Genomic DNA, 23177 nt, shown 5'->3' on the forward strand with positions numbered 1-23177 from the left:
TCTTTTACAAATCTGAACTGGGTAGGGTCCAGAGTTTAGAGATTACCAATGTCTTTGTTTATGAGTTCCATGATGATATGTTCCATGGCCTTGCAGACCAGGCTCGTCAGGCTAATGGGATGGTAGTTCCCGGGGTCTGTCATGGCTCCCCCTTTGTGGAGTGGGATAACCGTCATGGTACTTCAGTGGGCACAAAGCCTGAGGTGAGGCTATGATTGAATATGGTACTTAGGTAGGGTGCCAGTTCATTTTGTAGTTCATGTAGAACGCAGCCTGGGATATTGTCAGGTCCCATGGATGTTGTGTTCTTGGCTTTGGAGAGTGTGTTTTTTACCTGTGCAGCCATGATTACAGGAACTTTGCATTCTTCCAGCATAGAGATGGGCCCTCTAGGGGGTGAGAGGGGGTAAAGTCAGCGCTGCACATGTCCACCCATCCTTTGTATTTCTGCACACTAGGCCAGCATATTGTTGGGTACAATGTCTGCAAATCTTGAAGCAAGTCAAACTATGCTTAATATGTAAAATGTGTTTCTTCTGAGAGGTAGTGATCTCGGAACTGATTGCACTAAGTAGGAATGTTTTAAACTGGTGAACATGCCACATCTAAAACAAAAAAATAGTTTACTTTGCTTTGCCACTTACTGTTTACAAGAATGGCAGTGCTTTTATTGTAGTATGTGTAACTAAGGTCATTAATTAAATATCACAAGTATCTGTTCCATATCTTTATAGTTTACATGCATTTCCCCTTATTTACATATTGGTATTTATCCCTGAAGTTTAGTCTAGTGACTTGGCCTGTCATTACAGCATTTTGAATGTCTGTTCCCTAGCAACCAGTACAATATGCCAGCTACTCTGGCTTTTTCTGCCTTCTCTCAACCCTAGTTTGCATTAGCATCAATTCATCTGTGTTTACTTTCAACTGTGCTTTCCTTTTATTACATTTTATAGTTGGTTATAACTTTGGTTTGCACTCTCAAAATCCAGTCTGTAATTTCTTTCTGTTTCTGCCTGTGTTACAGAAACCTATTTCCAAGCACAGCTTTCCCGTAACAAATTGTCTTGTAATAAAAGAAGATTATAGAACCATTTTAGGAACATCATATTCCTTGAATATAGTACAGTTCAAGGGCGAATGATAAAATAAACTGTCTGGTTCTGTTTTGTAATGTATTGTTTCAAAACCCAGAATGTCCATATTTACATATTAATTATTGATACACTTGCCTGTATATACCTGTACATGAAAAAATAAGCAAGATCTTATGTTTGCTGAGTTTATTTCAATAGCGAAATCTGTATGCAAAAAAGAAATGCAAACTATTTATCAGAGATCATCAAATGTAACACACAAAAGACTAGCTTGGCAAAAACTGGAAAGATTGTTAGATAAATATTGATTACCTTTCTTGGATAAAACCAATGTTTATCATGGAGGTTTGTATATAGTGCAAATAGTTATGTTTTATATTGTTTATTTCTAATACTTTATGTCCATGTTTATTAACAAAATTAATAAAAACGTTTCTGGGAAAAAAAAAGTACAAAGTATAGTGCATTTCTTGAGGACTGCTTTGATACTTGTATCGGTCAATACTTGTCATTTATTTTTTCAAATACAAATGCATTTTTGTATCCCCAAAACATGGTGTAGTTTTTTTTGCATGAAGCTAAGCACTTCTGTAAAAGAGTTCTTGGCCTAAACTTTGAAAACCAGAAATCTTTAATTATTTTTTTAAACAGAACAATTAATTTTGTAAATCACATCCACTATGAATTTTTACGAAAGCAGACAAGCAGTTTATAGGCTAGTCTGTCTGGACAATGTAATATACATGTTCACTCACGGTCACGCTCACACCTTCAATCACAGGCATTAACTTCTGCACTGCAACTTCTAACCATACATCTCAACCTGCAGACATTGAAATGCTCGACAATGGCTCTTAAGAAGTAGATATACCTGACCAAAAATATTGTCAAATAATTAGCTTTCCATTTGCATACCTAATGGCACAACTTACAACTTTTCCCACTTTGAGTGGGATCGTGGAATACCACCACTCGTTAAAAAAAACAGAGGCAAAATTACATAAGTTATAAACAGAATAATCATGTATTATTTACATTAAACTCTGTTTATGACTGACAAGCAGGAAAGTAAAAAAAAACTCACTAATTTTCCTAACTTGCACAGCTATGAACAAACACACAGACACAAACACACAGAAAAAACTGCAAGAAAAATAAAAAATGCAAAAAGAACTCAAAAGAAAAAACAGTGCTGTCTAAGGGACACTGCTGAACAGATGTCTATGTTAGCAGCAGCCTGAGTTTGATTGCCATACCAGAGTTATAGAAGACTAGCTGTGTGGAAGCAGACCAGGTGTTTGATGGCAAGAAGCCTACTCTAGGGAGGTGAGCATTGGTCCAGACACTGCACTAAAGGCTCCTGGCCGATACCAGCAGCACTGAATTTTGCATCTACGAGGTGTGTGAAGGAAGCCAAAGCAGTGAGCCAGTTCATACTATAGACTCTGTCACTGACACATGGTACAGGAGATAAAGATATTCTGAAAATATTGGCCTGCTTGCCTGTAATGTAACAGGCTCATTGGCTTCATCTTGTGCCCCATATATAGCAGCTTTGAGAAATACATGCCATAACGCTAATTACTCAGAAAAGGAACAGACATCCAACATGTTGTGGTAGAACTCACTGGGATAAAAAGGTAAGGAGTAGACATAGGGACATAGTAAGTCCAGATATCTAAGGGATGGAAAAGAGAATAAATAAAAGGGACAAGGAAGGCAGAAACAAGAACAGACTCAGCAGAATTGCTTATAAAAGAATGTAAGGTCATACAACAGAGAAATGGCTTACATAGAAACTACCAAATACTTATGTATGGAGACAATGTTAAAGGTTTAAAATGAAGTACTATAAATAGGAGTCTGCATGGATGCAGCAAGAGTCAGAACAAAAATGTGAAGCACTATTTACAGGAATAAGGGTGGAATATGTATAAAACACATTAGGAAGTACAACTCTCCAAGATGCCACTGCATGTAGTTGTACAGAAATCTGTTAGCAAATTCAATAGACTTTTGGTCAGAGATAATCATCTCAGGTCTACAGCTAAAGTTCAGAATCAAGTCCAAGTAAAGCCCTACCAGCCTGATATCTGAAAGCAAGAGTAGACTTAAAGGGATATTTCAACAGGAGGAAAGGTTACCAACATGTTAAGAAGACTGGGGTTCAGGATCATAACCAAATATGTTTCAGAGAAGACAGTGTTTGAGTTAAAAATTTTTTTTAAAAAAAGTTTGACAAAAATGTATTAGTGAGAGTCAGAAACCATGAAAAACAATGCTCTCAGGACTGGATCATTAGATGGGGGTGTCGCTTATAAACACGTTCAGAAATTGCAATGTTCAAATGTGAGCTTGAGTTCAGGAATGACCACAGATCAGACAGTAAAAAACCCATAATGACTGGCTGTTGGTTCAGGCACAACACCTGATGAGACAGCCTGCCCAGCATCCAAAAACTGTAATCAGATTCAGAGAAGTCATGGATTGAAAGATTAGCAATAGTGTTCAGTTAGATTGAATTCTGATTTGAGTGTGGAATGGGGTTTTGTTATTCAGGAAGTGTCTCTACTGCATTGACAACAAGCAATGAGCCAGTACAAAATAAATAAATGATGCATGCTTTCAGGTGCTTTGTTTTTTTTTTTTTGTTTTTTTGTTTTTTTGCCATGAACCAATATCCTAGAAAAATTCAGACAAATCTAAGAGCTAATAATGGCCTTTTCTTCCCCATTATTCGAAACAATGCAAGATACTTAAATATCCATAAATCATATACTTGTGTCAGAAGTAATTCAAGATGTAGACTGCATACCACATGTAGACAATAAATGCAAAGAAAATGTACTCACGCACTTCCTTGGGAGACATGGCTAAACTAAATATGAAACTTTTAGTGTTTTTAATTGTGTGCAGCATTTCCACCTGTCCAGTATTATCTGGACTACCTGCAAATCAGAATGTTGGTCCAGTAGTCCAGAAAGCAGTGTACAACCTCCAGTTTCTGTTTATGTGCACAAACAGAATGACAGATTTTCTAAATATGCAGTCATGGAATAACTTTTCAATCAAAGGACTTGTTAAAACAAGGGGAAAAGGGCAAAGGAAGTGTTCCACTCTGAGATGACGTAGATGACATTGGCATTTATGTCATAAAATGGGCGGGATAGTGGGTTGGGTGGACAGAGAATGGGAGGAGAAAGTAAGGTTTGCTGGAAATGCAAGGGGTGTGGCTTTAATCTGGTTTTCGCCACGTAGAAAGGTTGCAACCCTAATTGTGTGGAGGAAAAGATGATTATTAGACCTTAGTTTTGGGTGCATTTCTTTTGGATAATTAGTCAGTGTTCTCAGTACAATACAGGTGACCACAATAGCTATCACTTAAGTAGCATATTACCCAGTGACATCAGTGATAACAACCTGGTTTTCATCACTGTGGAAAAAACAGAATGTACACCCAGTTTTAGAGAAAGTTGAACAAAATACCATCTCATATTATCAAGGTGGAACTAAACTTAAACTGGTCCAGTATTTCAAAAGGGCTTTATATATATCACAGACAAATTTAAACCAGTTAGATGCACAAGTCAAAAATATATCCTTTCCATGGGTCACCACCACTACAGAAACAAAATAATGAAGGCCAGTGACCCAGCATAGAAGTCTTACAAAAAAAAAATGGAAGCAACCAATACATGTTACAATACACAGAACTAAGAAATAAATGCCAAAAGAAACTGAAACTAGCAAAATAAAATTACTTCATGCAAGTGAAATGAAATGACTGGTTCTATTATATACTGTTGTAATTCTGCCTTTGCAAGACTGCTGTGCATTTGGGTGGAGTGAGATGGAGTGAGTGCAAGCACTGAGCTTTGGCTAATGTTTATGGTAGAGCAATACAATAATGTAACTGTTGTCTTTTTTCTAGGTGCAAAACAGATACTTTGGATAACCAATAGGGATGGTGGGCTATGTCAATGTGAGAATAAAATGACTGGCTCTGCCATTTAGTGTTGTAATTCTGGCTTTGCAAGACTAATGAATATGGGGGGGGGGGGGCTTGGCATACATACTATGACTACTGTCTCTGTACAGTAAAATGAAACTAGTACCAATCTATTATTATTCTAAACCTAGAAGAATCAAAGCAGAAACTGTAGTGAGGAATGAAATAACTTGTCCTGTTGTTTAGTTCTTTTATTTCTGACTTTGCAGGACTAATACATATTTGGGAGAAACAAGATGGAATGTAAGGTGTGACAGTATGTGCATCAAAAATACATTAACAAATGCATTGTTATTATTATTTTAATCCTGGCATGGCCAAGCCAAATACTTTATGGACATGGGGGCTGTTAATGAAATGAAAACTGTATTTGAAGCTATACTTAAAATGTAAACAACAGTGGCACTTAATCATTTCTGTAATATGTTTACTTCAGAGTTACAACCACCACAACACCAGAATGAGTGAGCAGACTGTTACAGTGACCTATATAAAATCTGTGAATATTAGAGAATTACTTTTGATGAGACGTTAAGAATCAAGAGGACCCACACCTGATCTCAAGATGGAGTTTCAAGGTAAAAGTAGGTAGATGTACATCAAGAACATACACACATTGCTTCAGCAGCTCAGTCTATGACACCTAGATCTGTGGGTGCGGAGAAACAACTAGTTTGTACTGCTTCCCATGTTTATGTTTCAGTGGAGAGGATGGCTGGACATCAAAGGGTATGAATGACCCGAAGAGAATGGCAGAAAAGTCTAGAAAACATGAACAGTCTGCTAAACATTTTGACAACTAAATGAGTCTAGCAATGTTGGGAACTGGATATTAGTTCTCATTTAAGTACTGGATATCAGTTATCAGTGGATCGACACAACAGGAAAGTAGAAAAAAACAGCATGTTCTATCACTTATAATTTACTGCATCAAGCTGTGTGCTGTAGAAGTAGCTAGAAGTAGCTTTGAGAGGCTATGTTGAATCTGAAGACTCAATGGAGTGTTCAAAGGTCGATAGAAGGTTACTAGTGTAACAACCCTAGAGCCCTTACAAGCCTAGCCATATTTATCCTGAGGTGACCAATTGTGGGTGGTTAGGTGAATGAAGTTCACAAAGGTAAGGGTCTATGTTAGTTAATAATGACTTCCTCTGTCCAGGAGAGACATGGGCACTACTGCAGGAGTGAATTTGTAGTCACCCATCCATTGATCTAGGTTGTGTTTGAAGAGGGTCAGGGAGGGGCTCTATTTCACATGTGGCAGTCTCTGGGAGATGTATCTATCTCTCCAGTATGACTTGTTCATTTCAGATGCTATGCTAAGATCCCTGGAGTGAGTGACCCACATGTAGTGTGATTTACGAATGTGTAGTATTTCCATCAGGGCCGGGTCAGAGACTGCCCTGTAAGCCAGGCACAGGTCATCCCTTAGCAACCTATAGGAGACAGAATGCAGAGACAGGGATTTCAGCCTTTCCGTGTAAGACTTGTTTTGTGTACCCTGTAATTTTGCTGTTGAAAAACCTCCATGGTCTCTTAAGTCGTTACAGTTGTCTGATGAGGTACATGCAAAAGGGATTACTGTATGCAATTATTGGTCTGACGAAGGCCAAGTATAATGGAATTATAACATCCTTAGATCCAGATGTGATGCCTTTACTTATAAGATGTGCCATATGTTAAATTGAAGTATCAGCAGATATACAGACTAACTGTACAACTGTATATTTGTATGCTGAAGAGTTTACTGAAACAAGCTGACCATGCACTACCGTGAGATTTATTACATTTTCTTTATAACATAGATCACTGTCAGATGCACTGCACTTCCTCAGTTGACTCGGATCACAAAATGTCCACCAAAAAGTCTTTTACAGCCACTTTTATAGTTTCAAAACTTTATACTTGATGAAAACATTATTTTCCTGTATTGAAGCCTACTTTGTCTGCATTCTTATCTCATCCAATGAAAAACAGTTTCTTCAGCAGGCCAAAATATTCTTTCATTGATAGGATAGTCTGTGACTTTTTCTGCTGTGATAGCCATTTCCCTTTTCACTTAAATATCTGTGTACATTCAACTGTTTAGGATACTTTAACCAGTCTCTATTGTTAATGTCATTTGTTACAAAATGCGTTCAGAACTATAATACTTTTTGTTCCACACAATCACATTCTATTAAGCTAATCACACTTGTTTACCGCATATTTATTTTCTGTACTTACAGATGTTGTAGTCTAAAAATATCACACTGTTACTATGATTACAAAACCTCTGTTACTGTGAAGGAAAAACAGTTCTGCCAAATTGTATGTGTGTGTGTGTGTGTACACACACACACACACACACATATATATATATATATATATATATATATATATATATATATACATATATATACATATATATATATTTTTTTCTATCAAATACATATTATTACTATGAGGAAAAACAGTTTATTACTTTATATAATTCTGTCACCACATAGAAGGGTTTCCTTACTACTGTAGATACTTGGTGGTCAAAGTTCAGGTTTCTATCAACTGAGTACCCAGATCATGTACCACTGAGTCCACACTTAGAGGATGCTGTGTATAATGTAATTAGCAGGGATGTCAGCTTTCCCAAAGGGAATAATAACGCATTGTTTTGCATTCAGTTTTAATCCATGGTTTTGGCACCAGCCATTTGTCTGTGTTAACCCTGTCTGCAGTATATTAACATCGCTGGAGGACTCAGTGATCACTCGCAGTTTGTAATCATCAATGAACTTTCTCAGCCACAGGTCCTCCAAGTTTGCCTGGACTTCTGAGAAATAAATTCGGAACAGTAAGTGGTCCAGCACAGAACCCTGTGGTACACCAATGATGACTCTTTTGCTACAAGTGAAGCCACCAACTTTTAACAGTATGCCCTGTCAGCGAGCCAATTGGCTACCCATCTGGTAATGTAGGGGTTAATTTCCAATTGGGATAGTTTCTCTATAATACTTGAGTGAGGGATTGTGTCAAATGCCTTGGCTAGGCCAAATAAGCAGTATGCACTGTCCTTCCTTCGTTCAGGGCCTTGGTGATTTTTTTCAAAGAAGTCAACCATGTTAAACAGGCATAATCTACCTTTAACTAATCTGAACTGGGTTGGGGCTAGAGTTTGAAGATTACCTATGTCCTTGTTAATAAGGTCCATAATGATTTTTTTCCATAGCCCTGTAGATGAGGCCATCCAAGCTTATGGGCCTATAATTCAAAGCTTGGTTGATGGTCCTCCTTTGTGCAGAGGGATTGCTAATGCTGTCTTCCATTCCAATGAAACATAGTGAGTATACAGGCTGTGCTTAAACAGTGATCCAACTGCTTTGGTGAACTGGCTGTTGTCTTATTTGGATTTAGTTGCTTATCCTGTGGAGCTGAAGAGCTTTTGTTGTGAGTGATCCAAGTAGGTCTACTAGGTCATGTTTTAAGTTGTTTAAAAGTCAGCTTGGGATGTTGTCTGGTCCTACTGATGCTGTGTTTTTGGCCTTGGAAAGCACCAAGATGACCTCTTGGGATAATAGGCTGAGGAATGGTGGCAGGTATACTTTGGGGGATGAGTGGATGGGACAGAGGTTGAAGTTTGCTCCAAATCTGTCAGCTATCAGGTTGGCTATTGCCACCAGCTGAGTAGGGGTGGAGCCATCCATAACCCATCCAGAGCATAGCTGGGTATTCTCTTTTAGATTTCTGATGTAGTTAAAGAATGCCTTGTGATTATCCTTAGCTGGGGAGGTTACTTTTGCTGCATAATTAGCTTTGGGGGACTTGATAAGATCTTTAATTTTTTGTTAAAGCTAGAAAGGGATTTCTTCCTGTGCTGAGACAGTTCCCCGTTTTCTTGGACATTAGTTTCTTTCTTTTGTTGTATAGCCTGTTTATACTTGGGGTCCACCACAGTGACTTGTTTTTTTTTTTTGGCAAGACCTCATTTTAATCTGGTCAGTTACAGCTGATTCTATACAACTACTTAAGTGTTTATACAGGGCATTGGTATACACCTCTGCATAGGAGTCAATATTATCAACATTTGAGGGGGTTTGAAACTTCTTATAACATCATAATAGGAAGTACTTTGTCTTTAAAAAATTCTTAAGTGTTTTTGAGCTTGAGGTATCTGGTCTTATAATTATATAAAACAAAACTGATTTATGGTCTGGTCTGATCTTACCAAGGAGGGACTCACGCGGAGGGGGCAATGCCCTACCATGTTAGTGAGTACTATGCCCAGGGCATCTCAGTCTCTTGTGGATGTGCTGACAAGCTGTTCCAGACCATTTGCATTGTCAAAGTCCAAGAACCTCTGATCCAGCATGTCTGTGGTCATGTATGTTTCCCAGCCAATGGTAGGATAATTAAAACCACCCATGAGTAAGGTGTTGGTTTGTATGGCAAGTGACTCCAGTAAGTATAGTTATGCAGTATGCTTTTACTGTTTCATGGTGGTGGAACTATAGCTAGCTATTATGTAAAAGGGGGCTTTGCCTCTAGTTAATTGGACATGGACTAGTTCAAGAAAGTCATTCTGTTTGACCAGTCTGAAGATGTACTTATCCTTAATAAAGAAGGATATAACTCCTATTCCTTTGGTTCTTTCATACTTAGTTTGTGGTTTGAATGTATGGCAGGTATTGTAGCCGTGCATGGCCAGGGTGCATTCTGCACCATTGAACCTTGTCTCAGTGACTGCACAAATGTCAGCATCTTCCAAAGTGAGGAGTACTTCAAGGAATGCAGTTTCTTTTTTAGACTCCTAGCATAGCAGCACCTTGCTTTTTTCTAGAGAGGATTTTGTTATAGGTTCATAGGTAGGTACTAGGCTATCTGCCCGAGGGCATTTATAAGCCTAGCCAGAGTGAGTCAGCTTTTGCTGCCCCATTGATTAACTAACTGATCCTCTGTCAAGAAGAGCCAATGAAGTGATCCCGGGGGGGGGGGGTGTATTTTCTGGTACCCATCCACTTGTCAAGGTTTCTCTTGAAGAGTGTCAGTGAGGGGCTCTGCCTGATGTAACTTGGAATTTTGTTCCAAAGCATGGGGAGTCTCTGTGACAGGAATCTATCCCTCCAGCATGTTCTATTTATTGTTATGGTGAGGTTTAGCTCACTAGAGCAAGTGGCTCGCAGTGACTTGGATTTCTTTAGGTGGAGCATGTCCATCAATTCTGAGTTGGACATGGCTTTGTAAGTCAGGCAGAGATCACCTCTGAGTAAGCAATATGTTACTGATTACAGCTGATGTTTTTTCAGTCGGGCTGCATAAGACATATGTTTGAGGCCAGTAATCCTCTTGGTTGGAAGTGTCTTGTGTCCCAAATTGGGCATTGTACTCTATGATGGGTCTGATGAGTGATGAGTAGAGGGGCACTATAACCTCTTTATTTCTAGATGCAAACCCTTTAGTAATTAGATGGGTCACATAGAAGGATTTCCTAACTATTTTAGCAATATGATTGTCAAAGGAGAGATTACTATCTACCTGGGTCCCCAGATCTCTTATTACCTCTTCTGTGTTAAGGGGGCTGACACCTATGTGGTAATTCGTGAGTATTTTGTTTTTCCCAAACAGGATGACTATGCATTTTTTGGCATTTAGCTTGAGGCCATGACTTTGACACCAGGTGTCTGTCTCAGTAAGGCCCGTTTGGAGGATATCCGTGTCAGCCGGAGAGTCAATTATGGCTCCCAGTTTGCAGTCATCGTTGAACTTGGTTAGCCATAGTCCTCCTGTGTTTGCCTGTACTTCTGAGAAGTATATGCCGAACAGTAGGGGTCCCAGGACCGAGCCTTGTGGGATACCACTTGTGACTGGTTTAGAGTAGAGTCAGACCTGGAGCCCACTATTCTTACCATGTGAGTTCTGTCTGTAAGCTAGTTGGCAACCCATCTTGTAACATAGGGGTTTATGTTCAGGCTGGTGAGTTTTTCTGTAATACCTGAGTGGGGAATGGTGTCGAAAGCCTTGGAAAACATCAATTATGTTGGGAGGTTGGGTATTTTGACACTGTTTAAAAAAGGCACAATAGAGAAAAGCCTTTGGCAGTATCTGAAAGCCTAGAAGAGACATGTGCAGACCATCTATGGCAAATCATCATGGCCTGTTGACAGAAATTAAATCCCCCATGGACTGACACCAGAAGTTAAGCTAATTGTTAAAGTCAATCATTTTTTGTTTGCATTATGCCATTATCCTTGGAAAAGGTAGAACTGTGCTTAAGACTTATACCTGCTTGTGACACATAATCTGAAAGTTCAGTCATGCCTCTCTTCATATAGTCTAGCGAGGTATGCCTCAAGTCATTCACCTCCACATGGACTATGATGAAGTTATACCGGTACTTGTGACTGAGTGACATGAGTGCTTGAGTGACTTTACAGATCCTTGCACCTTACAGGAACCTAACAGTAACCCATTCCTTATGCAGCCTGGTGAGGGGAACATTTGTGTGTCTCACAATGGAGTCACCTATGACCAGTAAATTAGGTGTTGTGGTGTTACGCCCTATGGGCTTATTTGTTGAGACACCGGTGTGTCTGAGCTATTGTGTTGTGGTTGATTTTTGCATTGTTATGTGTATAAATTGTTTCTTTTTGGGAGGCCTCTAATCTTTTGGTAATTTACTATTGTGTACCTCCACATATATGGGTTTATGTGTCATATCCTTATTTAGTGTGGGAAGTGTGTGTGTGTTGACAACCTGTTTGTCATTCGATTTGTCCATATGTGAAAGTCTTGCCTCCAGTTTCATAGTGTAACTACATCTCCCACATAAAGTATTTGTTTCAGGAATAAGTGGTTGTCAGTATACATGAGACAATTGCTACATTGCTTTAGGATGCCCATGTCTATCAGGCTGGCCAGAGAGATGATGGTAAACTGCCCATCCATGATAGCAAGCTCTTACTGTCTGTTTTGTTAGGGGAGGGAAAGGGTTAGTTTAACACGACTGAGCTGGTAGTGTCAAGACTACAAAAGGGACCTATACTTTGTGTAGCTTAAGGCTCATCAATAACGCAACTCTGCTCAGTGTCCAACTGAGTTGATCCTAGAGCAGCAGAGAAGTTTGGAAATATTTCACTGACAGCTGTTTTTGGAAAAAATGAGCTTTTAGGTTTTTGCATCTATACAGGGAACTGATAAATGCAGCTGAGTGAAGAGCAGTATCATGCAAATGCAAGGCTTAAATACAAGCAAAGCAAAACAAATTTTAAGTTAACTACCAATCAGGATAGTACACAATAATTCTTTTACCCACAGTCCTCAACTTAGACAGGTTAGATGAGCACACTTCTGCCACGACAGTACAGAAAAAACACCATCTTAATGTAAAATAGCTGGTTTGGAGACCAAGTGTAACAATACCACACAGACTACCTACAACAGCCCTATAACTAACAGATACAATGTAACACAATTCAATTAACTACGTAAAGCAGCAGCAGAGAGTGCAGTTTTTTTTAAAACTGATGAAGTACAGTCACAGTATATAAAAGAAGTACAAAAAATAGTCCTTTTGTGTATTTCCCAGCTCAGCTAGACCAGGTAAACACCTACTGCCACTATAAGAATAATCCCAGTCCCCCTAATGTTACTTAAATGTAACCATAGACTTTACTTGCAGGATTGATCAGAAGCTGGGCAAACATATAAAAACTTCAACTATTTTAAAGGAACATCAAAAACAGTTTAGAATGAACTCATGGACTGCATGCTAACAATATGTAGAGAAGAAATGAAAAAAGAGATTTGTATTCAAAATTTGTAGCAGTAATTGCAGATGAAACCACTAATGTTGCAGAGATGTGGCAAATTGCCATTGTGTTCCATTATGTTGTCAATGGCCAGGTGCAGGAACATTTATGGAGATATTTTATAAAACTTGAAGAGACTGCACAGCGTAATGCTGGTGTGATAAGTGAACAGTTGAAGGACGTACTGGGAGACCAGCATGAAAAAGTGGTTGCTTAGAGTTATGATGCTGCATTAGTTATGAGTGGAGTTCAGCATGGGGTCCAGGCCATTATAATAAATGAATTTAAATCTGCTTATTATGTACACTGCTATCCCCACCAACTTAATCTGGTGATGCAAACAGCCACACTTCAAAATATTGAAACAAGGACATTTTTTAAGTCTTGTGAATTCCAGCTTTTTTCTCACATTCATTTCAAAGGCAAGCTGCTGTGGGCAATATAGTCGCACAATGCATGCCACGAATGTCTGGAACACTGGAATTTTAAAATCTGTACTGAAAATCTGGACTTGCTTTGTGTAAGTGTCCTACATCTGCTGAAGCAAGTGTACAGGAAGCAAATGGGATAATGCGAGCACTTGAAGATGATACTTATGGCTGACTATTTTCCATTGTATAATGTCCCAAGCTGACATTATGTACAAGCAACTTCAGTGTTGTACCACAGATGCAACCACAGCTGAAAAGAATATACACATATTTTTGAATGCAATTGAGAGTGTGCAGATGATATGGCATTACAGGTAGACTCTGAGCTAGAATTTCAGCAAATGATAGGACAATGGAATGCAAAACTGAAGGCACATGGGATGAAATTAAGCACAGATAAGATGGTGGTAATGGCAGCTAATTGGGGAATCAGAAGAAACTGAGAACTGAGATAGAAGGGAAGATAGTGGAACAGGTAAACAGCTTCACGTATCTGGGAGGGGTGGTTGAGGAGAAGGTAAATCTGAATGAAGAGGTCAAAGCTAGAATCAGAGGCGCTACAGCCAACTGGCATAGAGTTTCAGGTGCAGTCTATGACAGAAGAATGCCAAAGAAGCTGAAAAGTGAGGTGTACAAGACAGTTGTGCAATCAATACTACTGCATGGTACAAAAATCTGGGTAGTAAAGGCAGAACAGTTGAAGAAGCTAGAGGTGATGGAAATGAAGTGCCTGAGAAGGGTGGTAGAATGCACACTGTGGGACAGATGAAGAAATGAGGACATAAGAGCAGAAGCTAAAGTAGCTCCAATTGCAGAAAAGATCAAAGAGAACAGATTACAGTGGTTTGGGCATGTGCAGAAAAGCAGAAGACAATCTAGTGAGGAAGATTTGGGAGAGGCAGGAAGAAGGTAAGAGGAAGCGAGGACATCCAGCAAAGAGGTGGATGGATTGCGTGAAAGAAGATCTGTGACAGTCAGGCATGAGTGTTGAAGAAGGTAGGTGTGGCACTGAATTGAGAGAGTTGGCGACAGTTAACATGATACCTCAACCTCATGTAGGAAATTAAAAAAAGCGGGCTGCTGCTGCTGCTGATGATGATGATGAGAGTGTCAGATCAGATATTAACAGCACTGAAGAACAGTACCCACAGTCAGAGAAAATCCTGACAAGATATAGATAAGGACCATCAAGATCCCAACTATTGTATCAGACATTTTCTGTTGCTGTAAATGAAGTGTATGATGTCAAAGTTCCAGGAAACATCACGATTTGAAAAAAAATGGGAATCTTCAGGATTCTCAACTGCTACTGCCTGGAAACTTTTCAGCATACATAAAATAGTTTCCAGAAAATTTCTTCACAGCAACAATAGAAAACAATCCATTCCTTTTGAGGGGACAACTTGGAATGGAACTTGGAGTGGTGTATCACTGTGAAGACTTTGCAGCAAGTGGAAGTGCTGTCAAGGTGTTAAAATTCTTAGTGGACAATTCATTAACCAGTGTGTTTTCAGAGACTTTTAATGTACTGTTGATTATAAACACCACACCAATGTCAATTGTCGAGGCAGAAAGGAGTTTCTCAACACTGAAAAGAATTAAAATGTGTCTTTGTAGTACTATGGGGCAGGAAAGAATGAATGCATTCACTATAATTTCCATAGAAAGACAGTTACCTCAAAGTACGAAAACTTCAACCAAAGATTTATTGATTTGTTTACACAAAATAAAGAAAAATGAATGGACTTTATCTACAAGTAAGAAATCTGAGAAATACCCTGGAGAAACAGAACATATGCACTTATTTGGTACCAGGGTCACATGAATAGTGTATTTGCTTGGAAAACTTGAAATGGTCCCTTTTGTGTATCCAGAAAAAGGAAACAAAAATCAAATCCGGTATAGCCTGATGTGTTCCAGACCACATCACAGCTTCTCTTCAGGTGCAAAAACAGAGTAAGAAGTACTGTTTGCAGCATACTGCATTGGTAAGTCTACAAACTAACATATATACATGCACAATGTGCTCTGCCTTCCAGCTGTGGTAACTGTAATAGCAAATTGTACTGGCGTTGAGATCAGCTCACTTTTTCTCAGAATCACTAGCATATTAGATATTGGAGTGACCTTGAATTGTGAATAATAAATTAAAATAGTACAGTGAGATCTCCAAATGTCCTTAGTTTTCATTTGGCATTGTATAAAGTATAAATTACTTTATACAGTACAGTGTATGTTTACTACACCATGTGTAGTCATAATAGTTTCATGCATTCAAGACCAACCACTTTTTTATTGTTTAGAGATGTTTAGTTTTTTTGTGTGTTATAGCAAAAACTAAACACCTCATTAGATCTGAAATGTACTTTAGTGTAGCATTGGTTGACTGACTATTCAGCATATTCAATAGTGACTGAGCACTTATTTTATGTAAAATGATAAACAAGGTCAGTGTTGATCCCACTGTTACATAGCTCCCCCCTTTCTAGTTGGCCCCACCCTATTCAGCTGTCTCCTGCAGCCCCCTTTGAATTGAAGTCTCCAGCCACCACTGGTATCTTTTATATGTTCTAAAATGGAAAAAAAACATACACGTTTCAAAGTTTTCATTAGTGTGATAAAAGCCATACTCACATTTTCAAGGTAAAAGTAGTAAACAGATGCAAATGGAAGGCTAGGTTATAACTTTTTTCATGCTATCTTGACATGGTTTATGGGCTCACTTTCAACAAGCTTATTTCCAACTATGTTCCATGCAAGTACATGTTCCATAAAGTACAGGATACATACATTTCTTTCATGGTGGTATTAGAAGAAACATTTACCACCAGCTTGCTAAGCTTTAATGAAATCTAACAAAAGTGAAGATGTTCTTCGTATGAGAAAGGAATGTGTGAAAACACTGCAGCAGTTTTAAGTTCGACGTTTTATAAAACAATCATTAAAGAAATATATATCTACCACAATATTCACCCATATCCATCCTTAGCTCTCTGGAAAAACTTATTCATATCTAAATAACCAATATTTTAAAGTAACACAATAAAATCATTGACTCACAGCATGCTTTCTGCAGGGATCACAGCATCCACATAGCATTGGTTGACTTATTAAACTTTACTGCATGAAGCCAACAAGTGTAAAGTTGCACCTTCCCTGTACATAAAATTCTCTAAAGATGTTTATGTTTCTGATCATAGCCTTTTACTTAACACAATTCTATAGATAGGATGGTCTGATTATGTGGTTGTGGGATTCACCTCCTACGTATAGTATAGAGTACATTCTGTAACCAGGATTCAGTGTACATCCCACCTTTTTATTTCTCCTATCACAATCTTACAAGACTATGCTCATGGGGACACTACTGTTGTCCTCCATTACCACAGAAATGGTTTGACACACCAACAATCTAAAACTGGTGAAGTACACCAATGATTCCACAATTTTATTTCGTGAACCTGACATTACTACCATGGTCTCCCATATGCAATATGCTTTACTGTCCTGCTCAGACAGCTCAAGGTTCTTTCCAAATGAAAAGAAAATAAGGCAAATTATATTTAAAGCAATAATTATGCATTATCCTGTACAACAACCATAAGCAGCAGTACCAGTACCGAAGACATGAAGCACTTCAAATACTTAGATGTAACTACAGACAACACACTCATTTCTAGATCCTACAAAAAAGTATAGTACACAACATGCACAAAAATGTGGAATGAATTACCGAATTAGACATGGACTGACTCATAAATCCCAAACTATCCTGTCTAATTATCTGCCATTACCCAAAATTTCTACGACTTCTCCTTTATTGCTAACCTTAAAAAACTGTACAATGTAAACTCAAACCAGCTATTAAAAAAATCACTGACCTCACAGTTCACCCCAGAGTGAATGCCAATGCCTGCAACATCCTCAACAAAATGTATTTGATGACTTTCCCAGAAACGTTGACTTTCTTTTTATTGTGCTTGCACTCATAAATACCAGCTGTTGGCTCCATTCTCATGAGATACAAGCCAGGCACAATTGCTGTGCCCCATGGTAAAGACCTCTTACATGTACCCAAAACCTACTAATAAAGACATTGTACATGTACGCAAAACCCAATCACAAGGACCTTTTACATGTACCCAAAACCTACTAATAAAGACCTTGTACATGTACCCAAAACCTACTCACAAGGACCTTTTATATGCAACACAATCCTACTAATAAAGACCTTGTACATGCACCCAAAACCTACTCACAAGGATGTTTTACATGTACCCAAAACCTACTAATAAAGACCTTGTACATGTGCCTAAAACCTACTCACAAGGACCTTTTACATGTACCCAGAACTTACTAATAAAGACGTTGTACATGTACCCAAAACCTACTCACAAGGACCTTTTACATGTACCAAAAACCTACTAATAAAGACCTTGTACATGTACCCAAAACCTACTCACAAGGACCTTTTACATGTACCAAAAACCTACTCATAAATGCCTTGTACATGTACCCAAAACCTACTCACAAAGACCGTTTACATGTACTAAAAACCTAGTGATAAAGTCCTTGTAAATGTACCCAAAACCTACTCAAAAGGAACTTTTACATGTACCAAAGACCTACTGATAAAGACCTTGTACATGTACCCAAAACCTACTCACAAGGATCTTTTACATGTACCAAAAAAATACTGATAAAGACCTTTTACATGTACACAAAAACTATAATAAAGACCTTGTACATGTATCCAAAACCTACTGACAAGGACCATTTACATGTACCCATAACCTACTAATAAAGACATTGTACATGTACCCAAAACCTACTGATAAAGACCTTGTACATATACCCAAATCCTACTCACAAGGACCTTTTATATGTACCCAAAACCTACTCACAAGGACCTTTTACATGTACCCAAAACCTACTAATAAAGACCTTGTACATGTACCCAAAACCTATTCACAAGAACCTTTTACATGTACCCAAAACCTACTAATAAAGATCATGTACATGTACCCAAAACCAACTCACAAGGACCTTTTACATGTACCCAAAACCTCCTAATAAAGACCTTGTACATGTACCCATAACCTACTCACAAGGACATTTTATATGTATCAAAAACCAACTGATAAAGACCTTGTGCATGTATCCAAAACCTACTCACAATGACCTTTTTCATGTACCAAAAACCTACTGATAAAGACATTGTACATGTACCAAGAACCTACTCAAAAAGACCTTTTACAAATACTAAAAATCTACTAATAAAGACCTTGTACATGTACCAAAAACCTACTGATAAAGACCTTGTACATGTACCCAAAACCTACTCACAAAGACCTTTCATATGTACCAAAAACCTACTGATAAAGACCTTGTACATGTACCTAAAACCTACTCACAAGGACCTTTTACATGTAGCAAAAACCTACTAATAAAGACCTTGTACATGTACCCAAAACCTACTCAAAAAGACCTTTTAATTGTACCAAAAACCTACTGATAATGACCTTGGACATGTACCCAAAAGCTACTTACAAGGACCTTTTACATGTACCCAAAACCTACTAAGACCTTGTACATGTACCCAAAACCTACTAATAAAGACCTTGTTCATGTACCCAAAACCTGCTAATAAAGACCTTGTACATGTACCCAAAACCTACTCACAAGGACCTTTTACATGTACCCAAAATCTACTGATAAAAACCTCTTACATGCACACAAAACCTACTAATAAAGACCGTGTACATGCACCCAAAACCTACTGATAAAGACCTTGTACATGTACCCAAAATACTAATAAAGACCTTGTACATGTACCCAAAACCTACTCACAAGGACCTTTTACATGTACACAAAACCTACTAATAAAGACCTTGTACATGTACCCAAAACCTACTCACAAGGACCTTTTACATGTACCCAAAACCTACTGATAAAGACCTTGTACATGTACCCAAAATACTAATAAAGACCTTGTACATGTACCCAGAACCTACTCACAAGGACCTTTTACATGTACTCAAAACCTACTAATAAAGTTATTGTACATGTACCCAAAACCTGCTCACAAGGAACTTTTACATGTACCTAACATCTACTAATAAAGACCTTGTACATGTACCCAAAACCTACTAATGAAGACCTTGTACATGTACCCACAACCTACTGATAAAGACCTTGCACATGTACACAAAACCTACTGATAGAGACTTCTTACATGTACTCAACACCTGATGGTAATGACCTCTTATATGTAGCCAAAACCAACTGATTAACACCTCTTACATGTAGCCATAACATAGTGATAAACCCCACTTACATGTATCCAAAACCTACTAATAAAGACTTCTTACATGTACCCCAGACTTACTGATAAAGTCCTCGTACATGTACGCAAAACCTGCTGAGAAATACCTCTTACATGTACTCAATACCTACTGATAAGGATATCTTATGTGTATGCAAAACCTACAGGTAAAGACCTCTTATGTGTAGCCAAAACCCACTGATAAAGACCTCTTACCTGTACCAAAAATCTAATGATAAAGATCCCTTACATGTAGCCAAAGCCTACTCTTAAAGACCTCTTACATGTACACAGAAGCCAACTGATAAAGACCTCTTGCATTTACCCAAAATGTAGTGATAAAGACCTCTTACATATACCCTACCCAACACCTACTGACAAAGACCTCATACATGTATGCAAAACCTACTGATAAGCACTCCTTACATGTATCCAAAACCTACTGATAAAGACCTTTTACATGTACTCAAAACCTACTGATAAAGACCTCCTATGTGTACCCAAAACCTACTGATAAAGACCTCTTGCATATACCCCAAACCTACTGATAAAGACCTCTTACATATATGCAAAAACCTTCTGATAATGACCTCTTATATGTACCCTGTTGATTCATATGTCCATTCCTAAAAGTAGCCTAATAAACTTATCAATTATACTATTACTCAAAATAGTGCCCCCGCCTCTCACCAACCCATATTTCTATGAGTTACTATTCCATCCTCACTTGTTCAACTCTTCTCTGTGACATGAGATGACAACTCATCAGCTATTTATGCACATCTTTAACAAAATATTTGGATAAGGAAACAAATTTTGTAGTTAGTATGTAGACTTACTTAAATCTTTAAGAAGAATTATGGCTAGGGATGTCAGTTTTATAGGTAGTATATAGACTGCAATTTTACATTCCTATTTTGTTATGTCTTACTTTAATCTCTCATATGCCCGAATGAGTTTGTTTTACCCAATGTAGTTTGATTAATTTCTCTTGCATTTGTATCTATGTCTTTTAAGTGAATACATTTCTTGCATATTTACTACCACTGGTGTCCTCGAAAAAGTAGCTTCAGACCATCAGGGCTAACCACTTAACAGAATAAAAATAAATAAGAAATAAGAAATAAACTAATCCTTTTATATTTGATTTGCAAACAGCTTTGGGAAGATCATATCTACTCTCTAGTGCAAGTTTCCTAGTAGATTAATATGGAATGGAATTATAATTTAGTCACTTAACATGTTAAATTGCACATACGTTTGATGAAATGCTATTTCTTTCCAGTGATCCTGGTCACTCCAGGTCACTGAGGTCTATAAATGAAAGCCCCTCTTTTTGAAAGATAAATGATAATTTTAAACATTGAAGCCATGTAGTTACTCCTTGTCTGCAAATAAATCTGAAGACTGAGAAAAGAAAATGTGAACAAAATAGTGTCAGATCATATCTCCATTACAATTTCTTATACTAAAACAAGAACCTACTAATCAACACTTTGGTGTCAGTCTTTGGATTTCAGATGCAAATAACACAATAAACGGTTGTGCTGAGCTGAATACATTTCTCACAGTAACAGTAAGACATATGTTGAACTGTATAAAAAAAAAACAGCTTAAATGCAGACACAGGCTCATCCTGCAAACAAATAGCGGAATGCCCCAAATAATTTGTTTGTTCATCTTCTAAAATTATATAATCTATTTTATATATATCTTATACTGACTTTCCTATCCAGTGTTTCTCAGAATTGATTGCCTGGCTAAATATTCTGGGCTGACAAGGCACTTAAGTATCAAGGAGTGGCCAACACAATACTTCTGAGACCATTGGTAAGTTCTTCATGCCTTGTTAATTTATTCTGGCATCACTAATGAAACAGCAAATTTGAAAAAGTGAGTCTAATACAAGCTTCAGTGGCCAATTATTTCATGTAGTTACTCTGTACCCCACAGCAAGCGCAGTGTCTATTCTTATAATAATATTGTGATTGATCAAAGGTTTAAAACAGCAACCATTAAATAAGTGAACAAACTCAAAACTCAACAACTGCACAATTCAATGACTACCCATAATACTGAATACTCATAACATTGCCTACTTGATAAACACATGGCTTTAAACTAAATGCAGTAAACCAGCAACAGAAACACCAAAACATGTTTTTGGGGGAGCAAGCCCACCTTATCCCCCTCTACCTCCTTCTATTTATATTCCATCTATCCATCTATTCATCCTCAACCCCTTTTTCCCATATACCAATTGCAAAATCCCACAAAATCAGAAAGATGGCCTATTCCCAATTTCTGCTGCTCTGCAATCTTTCCCAACTCATTTCCATTGCCAGCATTCATTTGGTACTAGCATAAATTACATAAGAACAAGAAATGACAGCACTACCCATAGAAAATGAAAGCTGATAACCCCATCTCCTACACACACAAACATGCATGCACATGCACGCAAACACACAAACAAAATAAACACTACCCTTCCATACATTGCGCAAAGGAGCATTCACACACCTGTGTATTCACTGTTTTTCACAATCCTAACTGGTTGACCAAATGTACAGTTGACCACAATACTTACACCTGTTCCTTTAGCAGCCAACCAGCCTACTGGTACAAATGAAAAGCCCAGATGGCATGCATCATATCTAGAAGGAAACCTGTGTCAGATATGTCCAGAAAAAAAGCAATTCTAATCAAGAAAGAGAGATGCTGAACTCTACACTTTAAAGACTGAGCATAAAGTAATGGCACAACTCTTTAAATTAACATTTCCAACTACATATTAGTCAAATTGTATATAATTAGCAGCATACAAACTATAAGAAAAAAATGTGTTCAGAATATAATATCTTATTTACTGGAAAATACAAAAAGAGTTTATTTAAAATATTTCTGGTTTTCAAAGTATCAAAAGAAGGAGACCCACTCAGTGCAGTTTATCCGTCTGGCACTTTTACAAGGATAATTCATAATTTTTGATTCTGTGCTTAGAAAAGATTATCTACCCTCAACTTGGGCCCCTAGTTACAAGTTTGCGCATAGCTTTTTCACTTGTAAAATGTTTGCATATGGAACATCTGCTTTAACATCCAATCAGAAGTAGTTGCAGTGAATTAATATAGTTTAAGTAAGCAATAATGCCTGACAGGGTATGTGTTAAGTTCCTTACATCTACACTCTTCAACTGATACTTTTTTTAAGTACTATATTATTTTTTTTATGTATTTTTGATGTAAAATAGCTCCTCCGCCTAATGTTTCAGACTATCTGTAATATATGTTAATGGTGCTGGAGGAAGAATTGTACATCAAAAATATATAAAAAATAATATAGTACTTAATAAATAAATAAGTAAGTAAAATACAACAATTTTATAGCTAGCCCATTCTCCCTGTCTCTCGCTCTCATATACAATCTCTTCTCTTTCTTCAGCAGGCATTATTTGTACATTAATGCCCTGCTGGAGAACATTCATTCTCCAATAATGGTCTCCCTGTTTCTCGCTCTCATATACAATCTCTT

The sequence above is a fragment of the Protopterus annectens genome, chromosome 3.part1 (assembly GCF_019279795.1).
Source record: "Protopterus annectens isolate FY-2018-M chromosome 3.part1, PAN1.0, whole genome shotgun sequence".
Lineage (NCBI taxonomy): Eukaryota > Metazoa > Chordata > Ceratodontiformes > Protopteridae > Protopterus > Protopterus annectens.